At 55.9% G+C, this 18,791-nt stretch overlaps 1 protein-coding gene across 2 annotated transcripts in view; it reads right to left on the reverse strand.

Annotated features, from left to right (window-relative positions):
• Positions 1 to 18,542, reverse strand: part of NDST1 (N-deacetylase and N-sulfotransferase 1) — a 63,824-nt gene extending 45,282 nt beyond the window's left edge. Inside the window, exon 1 of one of the 2 annotated variants that reach the window (XM_039239465.1) lies at positions 18,428 to 18,542. The gene's annotated coding sequence lies outside the window, so the exon portion shown is untranslated. Of the gene's footprint in view, positions 1 to 17,976; positions 18,038 to 18,427 lie in introns of those variants that run through there. The other variant, XM_039239467.1, reaches the window with a different exon arrangement.
• Positions 18,543 to 18,791: the final 249 nt, after the last annotated feature.

An 18,791-nucleotide genomic window follows, 5' to 3' on the forward strand; every position in this document is an offset into this window, starting at 1 on the left:
GATGTGCTGGGGGCAACAAAGAGGCAGGGTAAGCTTTGAGTGACTTAGAGCAGCAGAAGCTCCCTAATCTCCCAGAGACCTGGTGGGCACAGCTCAGGCCTGCTGAGACTGGGAAGCTTTGCTCAGGGCTCGCCTGAGGGTGGCCTGCTGCGGCCTGTCACCGCGACAGGAGCCCACCACCACCACGCACTGAGTGTGAGGGGTTCAACACGCTTACACGGAGGCACAGCTGACAGGGGAAGGGGTAGGAGATGGCGGGAGGCAGGTAGGAGGGCCTCAGTCTCTCTGGAGCACAGAAACTAGAGAGCACAGAGCGAAAAGTTATCAGGTGACCTACTTATGGCCGATTCTTTTTAAAGGGGCCTGAGGGGCTCTGTGAGGCCCTTAGAAGGTGCCCCGCAGGTGTCCCTGCCCTCCCAGGGCTTGGGGCTCGGTTCCTGGGGTCAGGAGACAGGAGTTCTAGTCCCAGACCTGGCTAGGGGGAGGCAAGTGAGGCGGTAGGCGCAGACGGAAGGGAGGCGCCCAGTCTCAGGTGTTGCTGTGTGCACCTGCCCGAGGCGGAGAGGGCGCACCATCTCCCAGCAGCACCCGAAACTGAGGGGCTCCTTAAGGTTCATCCCAGGCCCAGCCGTCCTCTACCCTGCCAGTGACCTCAGCCAAGCATCTGCTCCTTTCCAGGACTAGCTTTCTTCACCGGCAAAGTGAGCAATGCCAGAGGACCCCAAGGGTCCTTGCTACCTCCAAGCTGGGCGTCTCTGGCCTCTACAGCTACTCCCCAGAAATGGGCACAAAGGTTCCCTCTCCATCAGTACTCAAACTCCAGGCAGAACACATTACACAACCGTCCTAGATAATAACCATGTGTTGCACGCCCTTTGCTAAATGCTTGGCCTCCACTTCACTCAGGCTTCATCTTACAAGTATGGAAGCTGACGCTCATGGAAGTGCAGCAACTTGCTAAGGCTCCCAGTGGGAAGTGCTCAGCTGAGGTTCGAACCAACGTCTGGCTATAATCCGACATTCCATGGCATTAGCCACAGATAACCCAAAACCCACTAGGGCCTCGAAGACGCCACTGGGTCTTTGCACCTCCCACACTTTCGAGTGTGCTGTGTTGAGGCTACTGTGGAAGGCAGGCTGCTGGAGGCCGGGAGTGAGCAGGCAGGCATGGGAAGCCCGTGTGGGCGCTGAGCCTTTGCAGACTGACCAGCCCGCAGTCAAGCCAGTTGTCCATCACTGTGGCTACAATGTCCTCACTGCCATCAGCACCTCACAGCCACCATCGTGCCATTTTTAAACCACTATACAGATGCAAAGCTTCTTCCCAGACTTTGCTTCAGCATCACGTGACAGCCTTATAAGAACATAGTGGGGATTTCTTCCACCTTTCTCGAATGAGGGAAGTGGGGCTCCCAGAGGAGAAGTGATGTCTCCAAATGCATGCAGTGAGGCAGTATTTGAGAGTGAACTTGGAGCCCATATCTTCCGCCTCCCAGTTCAAAGCTTTGTCGACTCCTCCATGCTCCTGACCTTCAGTTCCATCAGCATTTATAAAAGTGACCATTTTTGTGAGCTCAGTCCATGCAGGTATAATATCCAGCACTTCACCCATTATCTCATTTAAGCCTCCCATAAATTAAGTGCTACTATGGTTTTCCTTTCACAGAGACACGGAGGCTCTGAAATTGTGGCTTGCTTGCCCCGGGTCACCATGCTAGGAAGGGACAGAGCTGGCTCAGAACCTCTGTGTCATGCTGCTCTGTCTGGGATCAGACACACTCAAACCGCACGTGTGCCTGGCAGGTCAGGCAGGAGTATGGTAATAGGGAGACAAACAAAGCTCACAGAGAGCCCACAAGGCGGGGGGCGGTTACAAACATCCGGGCAGGGGGCCAGGAGTCCAAGCAAAGGACATGGGAACAAAGGGAGGTGACAGATAGTAGGGAAGTGGCCTTGTGAGACCTTGGTCAAGTGCCTTGCTCTCTCTGGACCTGAATTTACCCAGCTGTTAAGAAAAGTCCCTGAAATATCTCCAGAGCCCCCTCCTTCCCTAAAAACGCTTGGACCCTGGGAAAACAACCAATGCCTAGTGACAGCCTGGCCGTAAGCCCTGGGGTCCCTGAAATGTCCTTGGCTGTCCTGGCATGGCTCCGCTGCTGAGAAACAGGCTTGCAGAAAAAAAGCCCAGGGCCCAGCCGGCATGCCTGGGCACCAGTGAAGTGTGGTCTTGAGGCGGCCACATTCCTCCGCCCGTTGTGAACCTCTCCACAGCTCCTCTGGACCCAGCCCAAGAACTGAGGGCACAGTCAAGTGCCCCGTGGAATGCCTCTCCAGGCCTGCCCTACCCCCACAGGCCCGGTCCAGAGCCCTACGTGTAACTCAAGTCCCTTCAATGTCACCCACCCCCTAAAGCCCCACATTCATTGGGGCTAAGGTCAGCCACGGGGAAGCACAGCCCAAGGGGCCTGTAGGAGAACTTAAGGAAGTAATCGCTCCATCCCCGAGGCCCCTGAGCAAGGCAGAGGCTGGCCATGCCACGTCAGAGGAGACCCCCACCTGGGGAGGGCAGGAGAGCTCAGCGGGGCCAGCCCTCAGTGCCCACTCTGGCGGGTAGAAGGGGTTGGGGACTTACCAAGAGGACTCAGGCCAAGTGCCCACACTCACGGCTGCTCTCACATCACATGTGCCACCAGGCAACACCCATTCCCCTGACCAGCCACACAGGTCACGTTACTAACAGCTTGAGTTAACAGAGAATGGGATGTGCCAGGGCCTAGGCTAAGTGTTTTGGGTGAATTTTCTCATTTAACTCTCACTGCAATTCAGACCCAGGTACTGGGGTTGGCCTATTTTCCCAGGTGAGAAAATTACGGCTCAGAGAGGTTTGATCACTGGCCCAGAGTCTCACAGCCAAGCAGCAGAACAAGGATTCACAGCCATACCTGGACTCCGAAGCCAGGGTTCTGAATCACTGTGCTCAGCGGCCTCCTCAGGCACAGCCTGCCGCCCCCCCTTCTGTGTACACGAGGGGAAACCAAGGCCCAGAGTGACAGGTCTCTTGGTAGGTAGCAGAGCCAAGGCCTGACGCCTCCAAGGCTCCCCTCCCGCCCCCACGAGAGCCATGCTGGGTAGAAAGGCTGGGAGCACCATGATATTGAGCCGTTGGAATCTGCCTTTTTCCTCCAAAAGGAAGAGCAGGAGGAGGCTTGCAAAGAGAGAAAAGAACACGAAGGGCCCAGGGAACATCTCTTCTTAGAGAACAGAGTCTCAGAGTTCAGGAGGGCACCTCTCACACCCATGCAGGAACTGCCCCTTCAACAGCAGGAATACGCGGCCCAGGACCGATCTGTACCCGTGTGCCCCTCCACTCCAGCCAACGCTCCAGTGTAACGCATCTGGCCTGAAATCTCCATTTCTCTCCCCAAGCCTGCTTGTCACGCAGCCTTCCGTGTCCTGGTACATGACAGCGCTGCCCTTCCAGTGTGTCAGGCCAGAATCCTTACTGTGGACACCCTCTTCCTCTCACACCCCACACCTAATCCACCAGCTTATTCGATGGAATTGAATCCGACCTCTGGCTGCCTCCCACATGGTGGTCACACTGAGCCCTCCTTCATCTGAGCGCCTGCAGGGGCTTCCCCCTCCAGTCACTTCTCAGGCGGTAGCCCACTCAGTCCCTCCCAAATGTGTGCTGGAACAATAGTGCCCCTGCCCAGGCCCTCAGCAGCTTCGCCTATACTCAGACTGAACAGCAAAGTCCTCTCGCGGGGCCAGAGGGCCCCACACAGTCTGCCCCCCCTCCAGCCCCATCTCCCACCAGGATGGCTCTCCTAGTCTCTGTCCCAGCCACAGCAGCCTCCTGGCGGTCCCTCAAACACACCCCACACCCTCCTGCCTCAAAGCCTTTGCGGTGCCATTTCCTCTGCCTGAAGTGCTCTTCCCCAGACAGCCCGTGGCTCCCGCCGCCTCCCCCAAGGAGCCTGCTGGCTCTCTTACCAGAGGCTTTCCACCACCGCCCAACACAGCAGGGCCATTTGCTCAAGTCACTCTTTCTACTCGCACCCAAGCTTTATTTTTCTTCCAGGCACCTCTTGCACCTGAAAAATAGCCAGTACTGAACTGGTATTTGTTGCTTTGTTGATTCTGCCCCACCGCTAGAATGTCAGCCCCAAGTCCAAAACAGGGGCGTGGTCTGTTTCGACCAACGCTATGTCCGAGGGCAAGGAAAAGCGCCCCAACATGCTGAATGCTTGACAAAAAAAGCATTTTTTTTTTTTGAACACATCTTTTAGTTTCTGCAGGCCCTGGAGACTGATGTCGCTTGGAGGCCGGTCACCTGTGCCAGCTGCAACCCCAAGGGCTGTCACATGAATAGTTCCTGGCCCAATCCCCATCCTGTCCCGGGACAACTGACTGCTTGCACCAGAACAGGACTCTGCCTTGGCCCCGGTCTGGTGCCTCGGCCCACCCTCTTGGCCACTGGGGGAGAACTTCTGGGTTTGACAGCTGGGCCCATGGGGCAGCTCCAGTCACTGGCAGGAGCAGAGGCTGGGCTGCGGCTGCCAGCACCACCACCCCCCCCCCAGTGCTGCCAGGTCCCGGGTCCGGCATCTGACAGAGGTTGCGCCCCGCTCCCAGCAAGAGGCGGTGGAGGAGGGCAGCCCAGTGCCACGCCTGCCCTTTTCCTGCTGTAGCACTGAGGGCCATCAGAAGGAAGCTTTGTCTCCAGAATAAAGAGCATGAAGCCCAGTGCCAGGCAGAAACGGGCACCGAGGGGGCTGGCCCATCAGAGACAGTTTGAGGAAAAACAAGAAAATGGGATGGAGAATGTTTGAGGACTAATTTGCACACCCCACCGGTTTCATGCCTCCAGGGTGGCCGTGACGATGGTAACTTCACTTTTCCAGGCCCTGGCCTGAAGGTCAACACAGACAATCAGACGATTGTCCCAGTGGGGTGATCTGGCATTGACCCTGCACAGAGGGAGGTGGGGACAGAGGACTGTAGTTTTGCCTCAGAGTCAGATGACCTGAATCGAGGCCTGACTTTCCATGCACTCGTGTCTGACCCATCTGTACCTCAGTTTACCCATCTGTAAATGGCGTGTCCAGGCCTGCACTCTGAAGCCTCAGGTTGCTTGCCGCTGGATCACACAGTGGGGCAGCTCTCAGCCTGTGGCCAGGTTCCTGGGCCACACAGGCTAGACTCCAACTTCCCTGGGCTCAGGTCCTCTCGCTGGGGCCTGATACCTAGGGCACAGCCCCTGCCCACTCTGACCCAGGCTTACAGCCTCCCTCCTCCCATGATTACCTGACATATGAAACCTCTCTGGGCCTGGCTCAGTGGCTGGTGGTCTCACCCCACCCAGACACTGGGACCTGCACTGACCCCCTAGGCCCCTTCAGCCACAACCACAGAAAGGAACCCACAGAGAGGGCAACAGAGAAGCCCAGAGAGGGAAAGGGGCATGTTGATGACACACAGCACAACTGCCACCCACAGGTCCTCCCTAGCAGCCTTGGGCTTCCCGAGTTACAACAGGGTCCTCAAAACCTGTCAACAGAGCCCCATGACTGAACCCTCCGGGGAGGGGGTGCTGTACCGTAGACTGAAGAAACCAAAGATGGGGGATGGAAAGCTGCATGGAGTTTTACAGGCTTCCCAGCTTTTTCTTGCACCCAGAACTGTAACCTCTCAGCCAAGGCCTTTTTCAGGAGGGGACAGCTTCACTGGCCTCAAGGGATGCTCAGGATTTCCACTGAAAGAGTGAAATAAACCTTGGACAAACATCTGGACAGAGGAGCCAACCGATAAGGCACGTATTCTAGGAACAGAGGAAAGCAGCTCAAAAGAGGGGAAGCCCAATCCAGTGAACACCTGAACTGACACCTCCCTTCCTTCTGTACACTCAGGACGCAGAAGTCTGGACTTGGTGCCATCTGAGGGCTGCTGACCCCAGCCTCCCTCTCCCCGCATACTCCTCCAAGCTGTCTGGGAGAGTGAGACCTGGGACAGCTGCAGGTGACGGTTCCTCTCTGTGGTTATACTGCAGCATGGGGAAGACACTTTCAGTGACTGTATCCGCAGCTTAAGAGGCTGCCTGGGTCAGTGGCTAAGCAGCCACAGCTTATCTGGGAGGAGGATTCAAGGGCCACAGGGCAGGCTGATCCAGAGGCCTCTATTAAATGGAACCTTTGTGGCCGGCGGGGAGCACCACGGCCACACCTTCATTCATAAAGGAGATATTTAATGTGCTCCTGCTGTGTACTGAGGTGCTGAGCCTGAGCACCATGCTTGGAGAGGAGATGAGCCAGACCCCCGCCCCCCACCATTCTCAAAGAACTCACAAAGCAGACGAGGAATGACACTGTATAACACAAGACAGAAAGTAGTTCATACCTCCAGGATGGGGTTACAAACTCAGATACCTGGAGGGACAGAAACACCAGGTAAGCGTGTGTTAACGCAGGCTCAAGGTTTTCCAATCTTCCGATTTGTGAAGTAAAGCCAGAAATCAGGATTTTTTAAGGTAAAATCCCCTCTTGGCAATTAGCTCAATTTTTGACATGGGCTAAAGTAGAATCTGCCCCTGGGGCAGATGTGGCTTGCCAGTCTGTGGCCTCTGTTTTCTTGAAAGGGACGCAGAACATGCCATGGAGCTCAGTGGAAGCCCACTCCCCTGCAGCCAAGGTCCCCGAGAGGACATCCTGGGAGAGAAGGATTGGTGTGGGCTGCCAGATGGGGAGGACACCCCTGGGAGGGAATCCTGGGGAGGGGTATGCATACCCACCGGAACCACAGGGGTCAGAGGGCAAGGGCCCCCCAGCCTACGGCCTGTCTTTCCTCTGAAAAAGGAGTCCCTGTCTCCGTCCCCCAAGCGGGCGCAGAGGCATCAGCTCTGAACATCCCCAGGTGGTGGGAGGGGCCGCCTGCCCAGCAAGCCTCGGGGTTCAATTCCTCTGTGGCAGGACAGCACAGGTTAATTTCATCCCTGGAGCTTGAGGAACAGATCAGCTAATGCAACAGCTCCATCAGAGGAAGAGACAACGGAGGACAGAACGAGGTTAAGAATCATGTCCTGCCTGGCCAGGCCTGGCTGGTTACGTAAGCCGGCCTCAGGACAAAGCCACGTTCAAGGCACCAGGGAGGGCCCGGGCTAGAGAGTCCCAGAAATATAGAGAGGGTTCTCCCTCCCTCCCTGTCTACCCCGACTCTCCAAACTTGCCTTGCAGCGCCTGGAAAGCCCAACAGAGTACAGACCTAAAGGTGGAGACTAAGACCCCAAGATAAGGCACTAAACAGGACTGCGGAGCTGGAACTAATAATAATAGCAAACTTTTACCAAGTGATGACCTTGTAGCAGGCACTGGGACAAATCCTTTCATGGATTCTTTTACCTAAAAGTCAGTAACACCATGAGATGACAATTACTATTACTCCCATTTTACAGGGAGGGAAACTGAAATGCAGACACAGCTATCCAAGGTCACAGGCCTCCTAAGTGAGGGGTGTGGCTCAGACCCCGATACTGGCCTCCGAAACCACACTCTGATCCATCTGCTGCCACCAGGCGACATTCTGCTAGAACACGGGAACCACCCCGCCTCTTCAGCAACCTCCTGGCGGCATACATGTATGTGGCCCCCTGTCCTCCTGTCAGCACTTGGGGGGAGCCGACTCCTCCGAAAACCTGATGAAACCTCCAGACTCTCTCTGCAGGGAAAGAATGCATAGAAATGCCCACAAAATGTTGTGCATGATTTCAGGGGGCACACAGCCTCCTGCATTGGTGAGAATGGATGAGTCAAGATCACATGATACGCAGGATCAAGAGACAGGAGGTGGCCAAGGGAGAGGACTCCCCCAAGCCCTTTGGGATGCCTCATATCTATAAACGTGGAACCCAAACTCACAGTTGCTAAAGTTCACAGGCGTGGGCACAATTCAGGGCTCAGGGTCTGGTCATGCCTTTGGGGCTAGGAGAACAGAATAAATCACGACATACAATAGCCTTCACCACTGCACCCACTGGCTGTGACTCACAGCTCCCAGCTGCTGGGCAGACGGGGAACAGCTGGGCCCCAGCATCTGGACGGGGGTGGCATCACCAAGCACACCATACCAGCTTCCTGCCCACTGCACAAGTCACCATCCAGGGAGCCCACCTCACTGCAGACCAGCCCTGGCCTTGATCTAACCCCACGGCTCAGAGCGCTTCCCGGGGGGTCCCCTCTGTCACCCCTGCCCGGCTCCCATGCCAGCCACAGCCCTGGGAGGAGAGGGTCGGACGACAGCCCCTTGCAAGGCCCCAGAAGACCCAGGCTCTGGTGCCAAGTCTTCTGCTGTCTCACTGCATGACCTCAACGAGGCCCGTCCTGCCTCTCAGGGCCTCAGTTCCACCAATTGTCAAATGTGGAGACCACCCTATCAAGTCCTTCCCAGCTCACAGCCGAGTATGTAAACAGCGGCATCTGACAAACTCTGTGCCGCCCTGGGACCCTGCTTTCGGGAAGTTACATAAACATCCTTCGGAGAAACAAAAGTCAAACCTAAAGACTACTTTTTTTTTTTTTTTTAAAGGATATCAAGAAGCCCTTTTTATAGTCCAGCTTCCCTCATCCTACTTCCATTGTTCCAAATATCCTCTCAGGACCTAGAAAACACACTGGGTTTCCGTCGGGGGTTTGAGCTTCTCAACGTTCTTCCCTTGGAAGCTGCCCCGCCTCTCCTTGGCAGCTTTCTCCCCAGGACACACCCGTCTGGGCCCCCGGCACTGCCCTGGGCCACCCTCTGAGGGCGACGGCTACCCAGCCTGCCAAAGATGGCGTGGGGGCAGGGACTGTTTTTGGGAAACAAACAAACCCTTCCCTGGTCAGAACAGAGACAGTTCTGGGTTCCTGTCCCCATCATGACGCCACGTGTGGCCCTGTGTGGGCAAGTCCCTGTTCCTGGGTTCACTGCTGAGAAATGAAGGGGTTCCCACTGTGCGTCGGGAAAGCCCTCTAGGTCCTGGGCAGTACCTTGGTGACACTGAGGCAGAAAAAGGCAGCAGGCTAGACGGTGGGCTCTGATCTTGACCCCCACGCCTACCCCTCCTCCTAGAAGCAGAAGAGACCCACTTTTCTTTCTCTGATTTTATCTCTTGTCCTAGCTGTAGGGCCTTGAACTCAGCACCGAGTGGCCTCAAATGGCCATCCCTGAGACAGAAAGAATGAGTGTCTGCAGTGGAGGCCCCAACAGAAGGCTTTGGCTCGAATCATATCAGCCCTGCCAAAACCCAATTCATTCATTTGGTATTAGATACATTTTTGCATCTTTAAAAAACCAATCTAAGTGGGGCCTGCTACATAAACATTCCAGGACAATCTCCCACTTCCCTTCTTCCAAAGAGATTATGCTTCCAAGCACCCTTAGAGGATTCTACAGAATTCCTAGATCTATCACCTTAGGGCTGTATGGCCTAAGTATTTTCATCTATAAAATGGGGACAATAATAGTGCCCACTTTATAGGATTATGCCTAGCAAGCACTGATAAGCTCTCAAAAAATGCTGAGAGGAAACTATATGATCATCTTCATTAAAATTATTGACATAGTTGGGGCGCCTGGGTGGCTCAGTTGGTTGAATGTCTGATTCTTTTTTTTTTTTTTAATTTTTTAAAATGTTTTATTTATTTCTGAGAGAGAGAGAGGCAGCATGAGCAGGGGAGGGTCAGAGAGAGAGGGAGACACAGAATCAGAAGCAGGCTCCAGGCTCTGAGCTGTCAGCACAGAGCCCAACGCAGGGCTCCAACCCACGAACCGTGAGATCATGACCTGAGCCGAAGTCGGAAGCTTAACCGACTGAGCCACCCAGGTGCCCCCAGCATCTGATTCTTGATTTCAGCTCAGGTCATGATCCCAGGGTTATGAGATCGAGCTCTGCGTCAGGCTCTGTGCTGAGTGCAGAGCCTGCTTGGGATTCTCTACCTCTCTCTCCTCCTCTGTGCCTCTCCCCCACTCACATGTGCTCTCTCTCTAAAATAAAAATAAATTTAAAAAAATTGAGATGCTGAAAACTACTAGACTGGTGACAGCTAAGGCCCCCTAACCCTCTCAGACCACATCCGACTACTGTGATCATACACACGTGCACACACATGCACACCCTTCTCTGGAGCAGGACCCACACTCTCTGCCTGGCCCCAGCCCCGGAACACAGCTGGTTTATTCCTGGCACCCACCCTTGCCTCCCCAAAGCCCTCCATCCTTCAAGTCCCCTGATCCCACCTTCCTCAAGTGGCCCAGCACTTTCTCCTGTAATTGTGTTGGGGTTCTATTGAACCTTATTATTGTGCCACAAGATTGTCCCCTGGAGATGGGAAGCTGTTACAAGATGGTGGCCCCTTGACAACAGGGTGGAGAAAAACTGGGCTTTTCTCTGGGTCCTTGACATTTGCTGGGTGTCTGAATATGATGAGAGCCCAAGAAGAGAAGTATGTTTTTGTTTTTGTTTTTTTATGTTTATTTTTGAAAAAGAGATAGAGCATGAGCCGGGGAGAGGCAGAGAGAGAGGGAGACACAGAATCTGAAACAGACTCCAGGCTCTGAGCTGTCAGCACACAGCCTGACCCAGGACTCTAACCCATGAACCATGAGACCACGACCTGAGCTGAAGTCAGTCACTCAACTGACTGAGCCACCCAGGCGCCACTCTAACCAAGTTTTTCTTGAACTTTAGCATACAACTACATTACTTGGCAGCTTCTTTTTTATTTTTATTTTTTTTAATGTTTATTTTTTTGAGACAAAGAGAGACAGACAAACAGAGTGTGAGCCAGGGAGGGGCAGAGAGAGAAGGAGACACAGAACCTGAAGTAAGCTCCAGGCTCCAAGCTATTATGACAGTACAGAGCCCGATACGGGGCTCGAACCCCACAGACCGTGAGATCATGACCTGAGCCAAAGTCAGATGCTTAACCAACTGGGCGACCCAGGCGCCCATTACTTGGCAGCTTCTTAAAACAGACTGCTGGACCCTTCCTTTCCCCTTCATCCCAGTTTCTGATTCAGTAGGTCTGGGATGGCATCAGATAATTTGCATTTCTAGCAAATTCCCAGGTAATACCCACGTAATGCTACTAGTCCAGGAGCCAACCCTGCGAATCACTGACCTAACCTGCAGGTTGAATAAGGAAGGGCTCTCATGAGTAGGTGACGCTAACACTCCTGTAAAAGCGTGAGCAGTAGTGCCATGGTCTGAGGAGAGGAGGAAGGGAACCTGGGCAGTGAGTGATGCATAAGGGAAGGCCCCGTGATGACGACACTCACTTGGCCTCTGCCTGGGCAGGTAGTGTAGACCCGAGGTGGCTGCCATGGAACAGTGATTACAGCAGAACTCCATCGACCGCCACCCCAGACCTGCCCAGACAGGCCAATGCGTGGCCGGCCCAGGGGTAAGGAGAGCCCACGCCCTGCCTCATACAGCCAGACCAGACTGTGCAAACAAGGCCAGAGCCTCGGCCACATCTCAACCGCGTGAGCGCTGGGGTTCTGTTCCACACCTCGGAGGCCAGCAGGCCGTGATGGGAATCCCCTGAGCCTGAGCCTCCCCAGGCTGAGCCTTCCACTTCGCTAAGCCTTTGGTGCCATATCTGCTACTGGGGGAGGGGAGTGACAGAATGCCTACTTCCTACTGCTCTGGGGAGGATGAAATGAGCTTCAATAACAACATCACCAGCTACAACAATAATCATAACTCACATGGCCTCAGCTTGTAGGTAAGCATCTTCCCTGAATTATCTTTCTAGACGCTATGAAACAGGGACAATTCGATCCCCTTTGTGCGGATGAAGACACCAAAGAGCTTCCCAAGGTTCCACGGGTAGGAACCGGCCCAGCAAGGATCTGAACCCAGACCATCTGGCTCCAGAGCCTAGCTCCCAACCTCTGCCCTGTCTGTGTCCCAGTCGCCTGCCCCAAGATCTACACCAGGCCACCTCTCTGGGCCATCATCCTGTTCCCCCTTCCCAGGGCACAGGGAGGCTGGGTGGGAGGTCTCTGGAGGCTCCAGCCCACAGCATGCACAGTCTGGGGTACGGGGCTCTCATCTCAAGGACAGCCACGGGAACTGCCAGGCCACCTTATCTGGCATAAGTTTTAGATACTATTCAACATGGCTACCAGGGAGAGCACTGGGCCTTGATGAAAAAGACAGAAGAGGAAAAACAGGTGGGACAGAAGAAGTCCTGTCAGGCCTCCTGGATAAGACTGGCCGCTCCCACACCCCATGCAAATTACCCTGTCTCTCCGGGCCTCAGTTTCCTCTTCCAAATAAACCTTCTCAGGCCATTAGATGGATAGTTCAGGAACTCAAACCCCAAGGATTCTTCCTTCCATCTCTGAAAGGACAGACCACCCCCTAGGTATAAACAATAATAACCATTGTTATCTTTGAAGAGCTACTTACTGGGCTCTTACTCTGGGTAAAGCACTGATCTCCTAGCAAAACAGGACTATTACTATCCTCATTGGTTGATCGCTAGAGGGATTTAAGATTTAGGTAATTTTCTCTAGATCCTACAGCTAATGATGACAGAGCTGGGAATTGAACCCATGACTTTTGACTCCACTCTGCAATGCTGCCCACTGGTGAAATGAGCCACACGCAGCCTCTGCCTTCAAAGCCTGGAGCCTAGAAGAAACGAGACCTTTCCCTAAGAAACCAGACTTCAAAGCCAGGTGTGTGAAGGGCCCCAGGAGAGCGCCACATAGTAGGCTCTTCCCCGTAAAAGCAGGGAGCAGACAATGTCAGCTCTGTGCCATTAGGAATGACTGTATGGAGGAGAGGACACTGGCGTTGGGCCTCAGTGGGAGACTACTGGGGGGTGAGGGGAAGTGACTGGGGTGTGGCACCCTCACCATGAGCAGAGATGGGCAGGGAGGCAGGGGCAGGCACACGCGGCGAGGGAAAACAGGCAGGTTCTGCTCAAGGCCTGGGGGAGAATGGGAGATGGGGCAGGGGGCGCACAGTGGGCTACCTCCCATTCCTTACCCTCAAAATAAACAAATGCTCATTTACAATGCATGTTTTTAAATTAGATTAGCGCAATCTGAATCAAGAAATAGGACAGGTAGGAATAAAAAGGGCTAGGAGGGGACTTAATGTAAACTCTCCTCTGCCTGGAGAAGGGATTTGGCCCCCTCTGTGACTCCTTTGGTCGCAGACTGTCCCTACCCCAGAGGCCACACAGTTCTGGACATTCATCTCCACACCTTCCATCAAGCTCCAAACCTCGGAGCTGAGGCTGATGGGCAGAGCTTCGTAGCAGCCCCACAGACAGGAGAAAGCACCTCTGCTAGTGACCTTTTAAGACCAGGAGACCCAGGGGCGCCTGGGTGGCTCAGTTGGTTAAGTGTCCGACTTCCGCTCAGGTCATGATCTCACGATTCGTTGGTTTGAGCCCCGCGTCGGGCTCCATGCTGACAGCTCAGAGCCTGGAGCCTGCTTCGGATTCTGTGTGTGTGTGTCTCTCTCTCTCTCTGACCCTCCCCTGTTCATGCTGTCTCTCTCTCTCTCTCATAAATAAATAAAAAACATAAAAAAATTTTAAAAAGACCAGGAGACCCTGCATTAACCATTACTGAAGGGAAGGAGGGGGAAAGCCCTGTCTCTACCCCACCCCCTGCCCCCCTCCTCAGTTTCAAACCCTTCCTTTCAACTCCTACTGATTCAGGCTGACTCACGATTCAGCTTGCTTTCCACACATCTGAGGAAAGAGAGATGGAACCCATTTCACAGTTGGGGAAACAGAGGCAGAAGGTTCCAGTCCTCTGTGAAACCACAGTCCCGGCAGCTCTGGCTCTGGCAGCTGGTCCAGATATCCCGAGGGGCCCCCGGAAGGTCACCAGTGCTGAGTGTGTTCCATAGGGGGAAGGCCTCTCCCAGGCAGAGCACTGCAGGCCAGGCCAGGATGGGGAACTTCCCAAGAAGCACAGGAAGGGGCAGCTCTGAAGAGCTATGAGAAAAACGGGGAGGGGTGGAGTTGGGCCGAGCACCCCCCGCCCCAGCTACTGAGATTCTCGGAAGAAAAGGGAACTGAAAGAGGTCACCCAGGCGTGACCCTCCGACGACACGCCTCCTGCGTCCCCTCCCGCTCTCCAGTCTCACTGCACACCTTTAGCAATGGGACCTCGCCTCTCCCCGGGTATCCCGTTCCCCTTAGCCTCCTGTGGCTCTTGCTGCTGTCTCCTCCCTCAGGAGGCACAGGACGAGACTATGCCCTCTGCCTACAGAGAGCCCTGCCGGGGGTTGAAAGCAGTGACACTGTCACTTAACGGTCCTTCCCCAAACCTCAGGTCACCTGTAATGACCCGATCCCCAAAGCAGCTACAAAGTCCTTCAGCCTCCTCCTCCTCCGTTTCTCAGTCCCACGGCCTGAGTCAGACTCTGGTGGGCTCTCTGCGGGGCCACAATTAGCACCATCTCTGAGCTGGTCTCAACCCAACTAGTCCTGCCACCATCTTGGGCCAAATGACCTCCGAGGGGAACAGCACACTAGGGTGAAAACAGTTCCGGCACGCGTTCCAGTGCAACTCCGTAAGTGACTCAACCCCTCTGAGCCTCCATTTCCCCATCTGAAAATGGGGCCGGGGTGGGTGTTGCCAGCGGCAGCGGCTACTTTGCAGGGGCATTGTGAGATGTCAATGGAGCGTCTGTAAGGAGCCTGGCACGAGACACGGGAACAGGCATCGGCTCAACGAGCTGCTTACAACCCTCTGTCCTCTCCACCAGCTACAGAATAAAATCCAGACTCCTGAGCAGGATGCCACAAACTCCCCACAACCCAGCCTTGCCTTCCACTGCCCCCCTTCCCACAGCCTGCATCCTCACAAACACTTCCTCCCCCAGGAAGCCCCGCTGACATTAACAACCAGAAGAGCGTTTTTCCTCTACTGACCTTCCAAAGCCCATCTATCACTGACCACGTCCTGCCTCTTCACTGTCACCGATCCTCGTCCTCCCTCCCCCATCAGACCGGCAGCCTCTCTGCCTGGAAAGGAGCGGTACTTCACCCCATTTTGTTTCCCCATCACCCCGCTCCGCAGAGAGTTTCCATACATGTTTAACGAATTACCCTAATGTTCCATTTCTCTTAAAGCATGTCCAAGTCCTCCAAACAGTCCAGATTATTTCAAGCCATACCCAAAACCAAATTCCAAGCCAGTAGAAGTCTGCCCAATCTCTAGGGACTTGCAGGCCTGGCTTTGGTCCCAAAGTATGGAAGACGGGTCAAGCAGGCCCAAAGCCCAAGGCAGAGAAAGCTGGGAGCTGCTGAGACCAGAGTCCATTTCTATGTGTCTTAGATGCAGAGTTTCTCAGTTGGCTCCTGGGCCAACCTTCAGTTTATGATTTCACACTCGACCACATCCTCAACTTGTGAATTAAAACTGTTTCTTGCGCCCCTTATTGACGGGAGGCTCACTATCCATCTTTTCTTGCTTGCTGGCTCCTTCCCTTCACCTGTTGATTCTCCCAGAGGCCTCTCTAACTGCTCTGATCACGATGACAAGGACAGCCTGGCCACATGCCAAAGGGTCATCCCCATCCCTCAGGGCTCCTTTCACCCATCCAGCCCCTCTACTCATTGCCCCGCATTTCTGAGTCCCCTGGAAGTCTAGCCAGTAGTGCAATTTCCACTCTTGTTCCTAGAGGTTGACAATGATCTGTCAGCCCAGGAGGGCTCCCTGTTCGTGGAGCCTAACAAAAACCTACACTCCCTGCAAATCCCAGATGCAGTGCTGGCGTGGCCCTGGGATCAGCTAGGACGGTAATGAGCAAACTTTCATCTCCCAAAAACTTTCGTTCCCTACCCCCACTCCACTGTTTTAAGATGTCATTTATTAACTAGCAATTTGTTTTCCATTTTTAAAGAAATTACTCAAGGCCCCCTAACAGAGCCTGATCAGCAGTCATGAGATGGTGCCCTCACCAAGAGATTGGGCCACCAAAGAGCACTGAAGCCGGTGGAAGTCTGGGGCACCACGCATATTCACTCAGAGTGTTTACTGAGGGCCTTCTCTGTGCCCTAGGCTCAGAAACGCCATACACACATGCATTTTCCATCAGGATTCTGTAATCCTGACACTGGCTCAAAGTCCACCCCCCATCACTGTCCCCGGGGACCTTTGGGGCTGGAGCACCTAGGGCAGGCCACTGGTTTAGCAATACAGGCCCTGCTGATGAGTCACACAAGTGGACACCCGCGATATAAATCCCTTGGCCTTCTGTCTCTCATCGCCCCAAGAGCTCCACTTCTTGGTCCTACCTCTGCCCCCTGCTGATCTAAAAGTGACCTGGTCTGAATGGAGATGAAAGGTTCTGCCTTCCCCTGGGTGCCGGGGACAGGCCTGTTGACAAAGCCACCAGCTGTCCCTAGCTAGAGCCAGGGAGACCAACTCCTCCCTGCACCACCCGCACCGGGAAAGCTTTCCTGCCAGGGACCCAGCCAGCAACAGAAGTCAGACCACCGTGGAGCCCCAGGCCCGGGCGCCACTGGACATCCCTCCTGCCCCAGCTGCCCACAGTAACAAAAGCCAGGGCACAAGATCTCACCCTGCAACAGCACCGGGCAGAAGGAGCATCGCCTGGGGGTAAGGGTAGTGGGGAGAGGGGACAAATGTCCTCATAATTTCAACTGAAAACGACACCATGAGCTCAGTCACAGCAGGACCTCATAGAGACCTGTAGCTGAGACTCGGGCTAGGGGAGGAAAGTAAATCCAAGTTCTACCACTTCTCACCTGTGTCACCTTTACCATCCTGTGCCTCAGTTTCCCCCTCTGTGAAATGTGGTTAATAGTAAAATGGGAGATCTAAATAAAATAATGTATGTAAAACAATTAGCCCGGGAGCACCTGGGTGGCTCAGTCAGTTAAGTGTCCCACCTCAGCTCAGGTCATGATCTCCCTGTACATGGGTTCAAGTCGCACTTCAGGCTCTGTGCTGACAGCTCAGAACCTGGAGCCTGAGTGGGATTCTGCGTCTCCCTCTCTCTCTGCCCCTCTCCTGCTCCTAGTCTGTCTCTGTCTCAAAAATAAACAAACACTTAAAAACAAAGCAAAACAATTAGCCCAGTGCCTGGCACATAGTAAACATGCAATAAATACTTGTTGAATATAAACATGCCACAGTTTACGGAGGTACCACAGGTTTTCATTTCATCATATTCTACCCCATTTTACAGGTGAGGAAACTGAGGTGAAGGGAAGGGAAGGAACCCGCCCAAGGTCACAGAGCTGGGAAGTGACAGACACCCAGGTCAGTCTGCACCTCAAGACCAGGGGCAGTACTGCCTGAGGCCATTCTGAATGACTGGGGGCTGAGGGGGCAGTACAGCGCGGGGGGCCTAGACAGGGGTGGGGTCCTGAGTCCCCGGGGCCTGGCATGGCTCCTGGCTGACCCCTGTGCTCAATCCAGGGAAGAGCCGGGAGGCCAGTGCCCCCTCCCCACCCCGTCCCAGGGTGTTAAAGAGAAGCGTTCAAAGCGGAGGCTCCTCACTCTGAGAACCTGAGAGAGGAAGAGAGTTAGAGACCAGGCCGCTCGCAGCCCCGAGAAAACCGGTCCGGCCGCCTCACCCTGCCCCAAGCGGGGACCCGGCCTCTAACCCCCTCCCTCGCCAGACAAAAGTTTCCCCTGTTCGGGAGTAGGGGAGGGGGAGGGGGCATTCCTCGTGAGTGACATTATCCGTGACCTACAGCTGCCGCGCTGCCCTCGCCCGCACCCCGGCCTGCCCCCAGCCCCAGCGCGGCCCCCCACCCCTTTGTCCTCCCACCCCCGTGCGCAGGGCCCGGCAGACGCGGCTCGCCCGCCCGGCGCCCGCCCGCACTAAACTTGCGCCGGCGGCCGCTTGGGCCCCGCGCGGCCTGCACGCCCGGCTCGGGCCCCGCCGGCCCGGCGACAGGGGACTGGCTGGCCCCGGCCCTCCCAGCCCCTTACCTGCCACGGCTGGGGCGCCCCCCGGGGGAGGAGGCGCTCCCGGCGAGCCGCGGGACGCCCGGGATCCCCCCCCCCAGCCGTGCGGGCGCCGCCGGGCTCTGGCCCCGGCCGGGGTTAACCCCTCGCCGGCCGCCTCCCGCCGCTCCCACCCCCGCTCCACGCCGCAGCCGCCGCCGCCCGCTCCGCCTCCCGCCGCTGTCCCCCTCCCCCTCCCCCGCCCGCCCGGTGCCCAGCCCCCAGTCCCGGCCCCCGGCACCGCGCTGGGGCAGCTCGCCGTCCCCACCCCCCAAACCCCGCGGTCCCGCGGCGGGGAGGTGGGGGTCTCCCCGAAGGCTGGAAGTTGGGGCGCCCTAGCCCGCGCCCCGCAGGCCGGCGGCGCACAGAGGGGCGAGCCCGCGCGCCCAGGGCCCCCAGCCCGTCTCCCCTTCCCCGCGCCCGCCGCGGCGCCTACCTCCCGGAATCGCGGCTGTGGGAGCGGGGTTCGATCCCGTGATGGAGCGTGGGTGCCGGCCCGAGATCGGCTCCGGAGGCCCCAGCGGCCGACGGGCGTGCAGCGAGCGCCCCGGGGCGGGGGCCGGGGCGGGACCGGGAGCTGCTATCGGGGCTGGATTTCTCGGCTTCCACCCGGATTCTCCCTCGGCTCTCCCGGCCGATTCGGTGCTGCTCGGCGACCACGTGACGCGGGCTGCCTTTGACCCCTGTCTCCGAGCGGGTAGGGGGCGGGGGCCGCAAGGGGTGTCAGATGCGGGACCCGCGAGGGCCCCGGGGCGGCTGCCGGGCGCCCTGGAGGCGGTGACCCCGGGGAAACAAAGCCC

This window comes from Hyaena hyaena, unplaced genomic scaffold, assembly GCF_003009895.1.
Source record: "Hyaena hyaena isolate Hyena2069 unplaced genomic scaffold, ASM300989v1 scaffold_157, whole genome shotgun sequence".
NCBI lineage: Eukaryota > Metazoa > Chordata > Mammalia > Carnivora > Hyaenidae > Hyaena > Hyaena hyaena.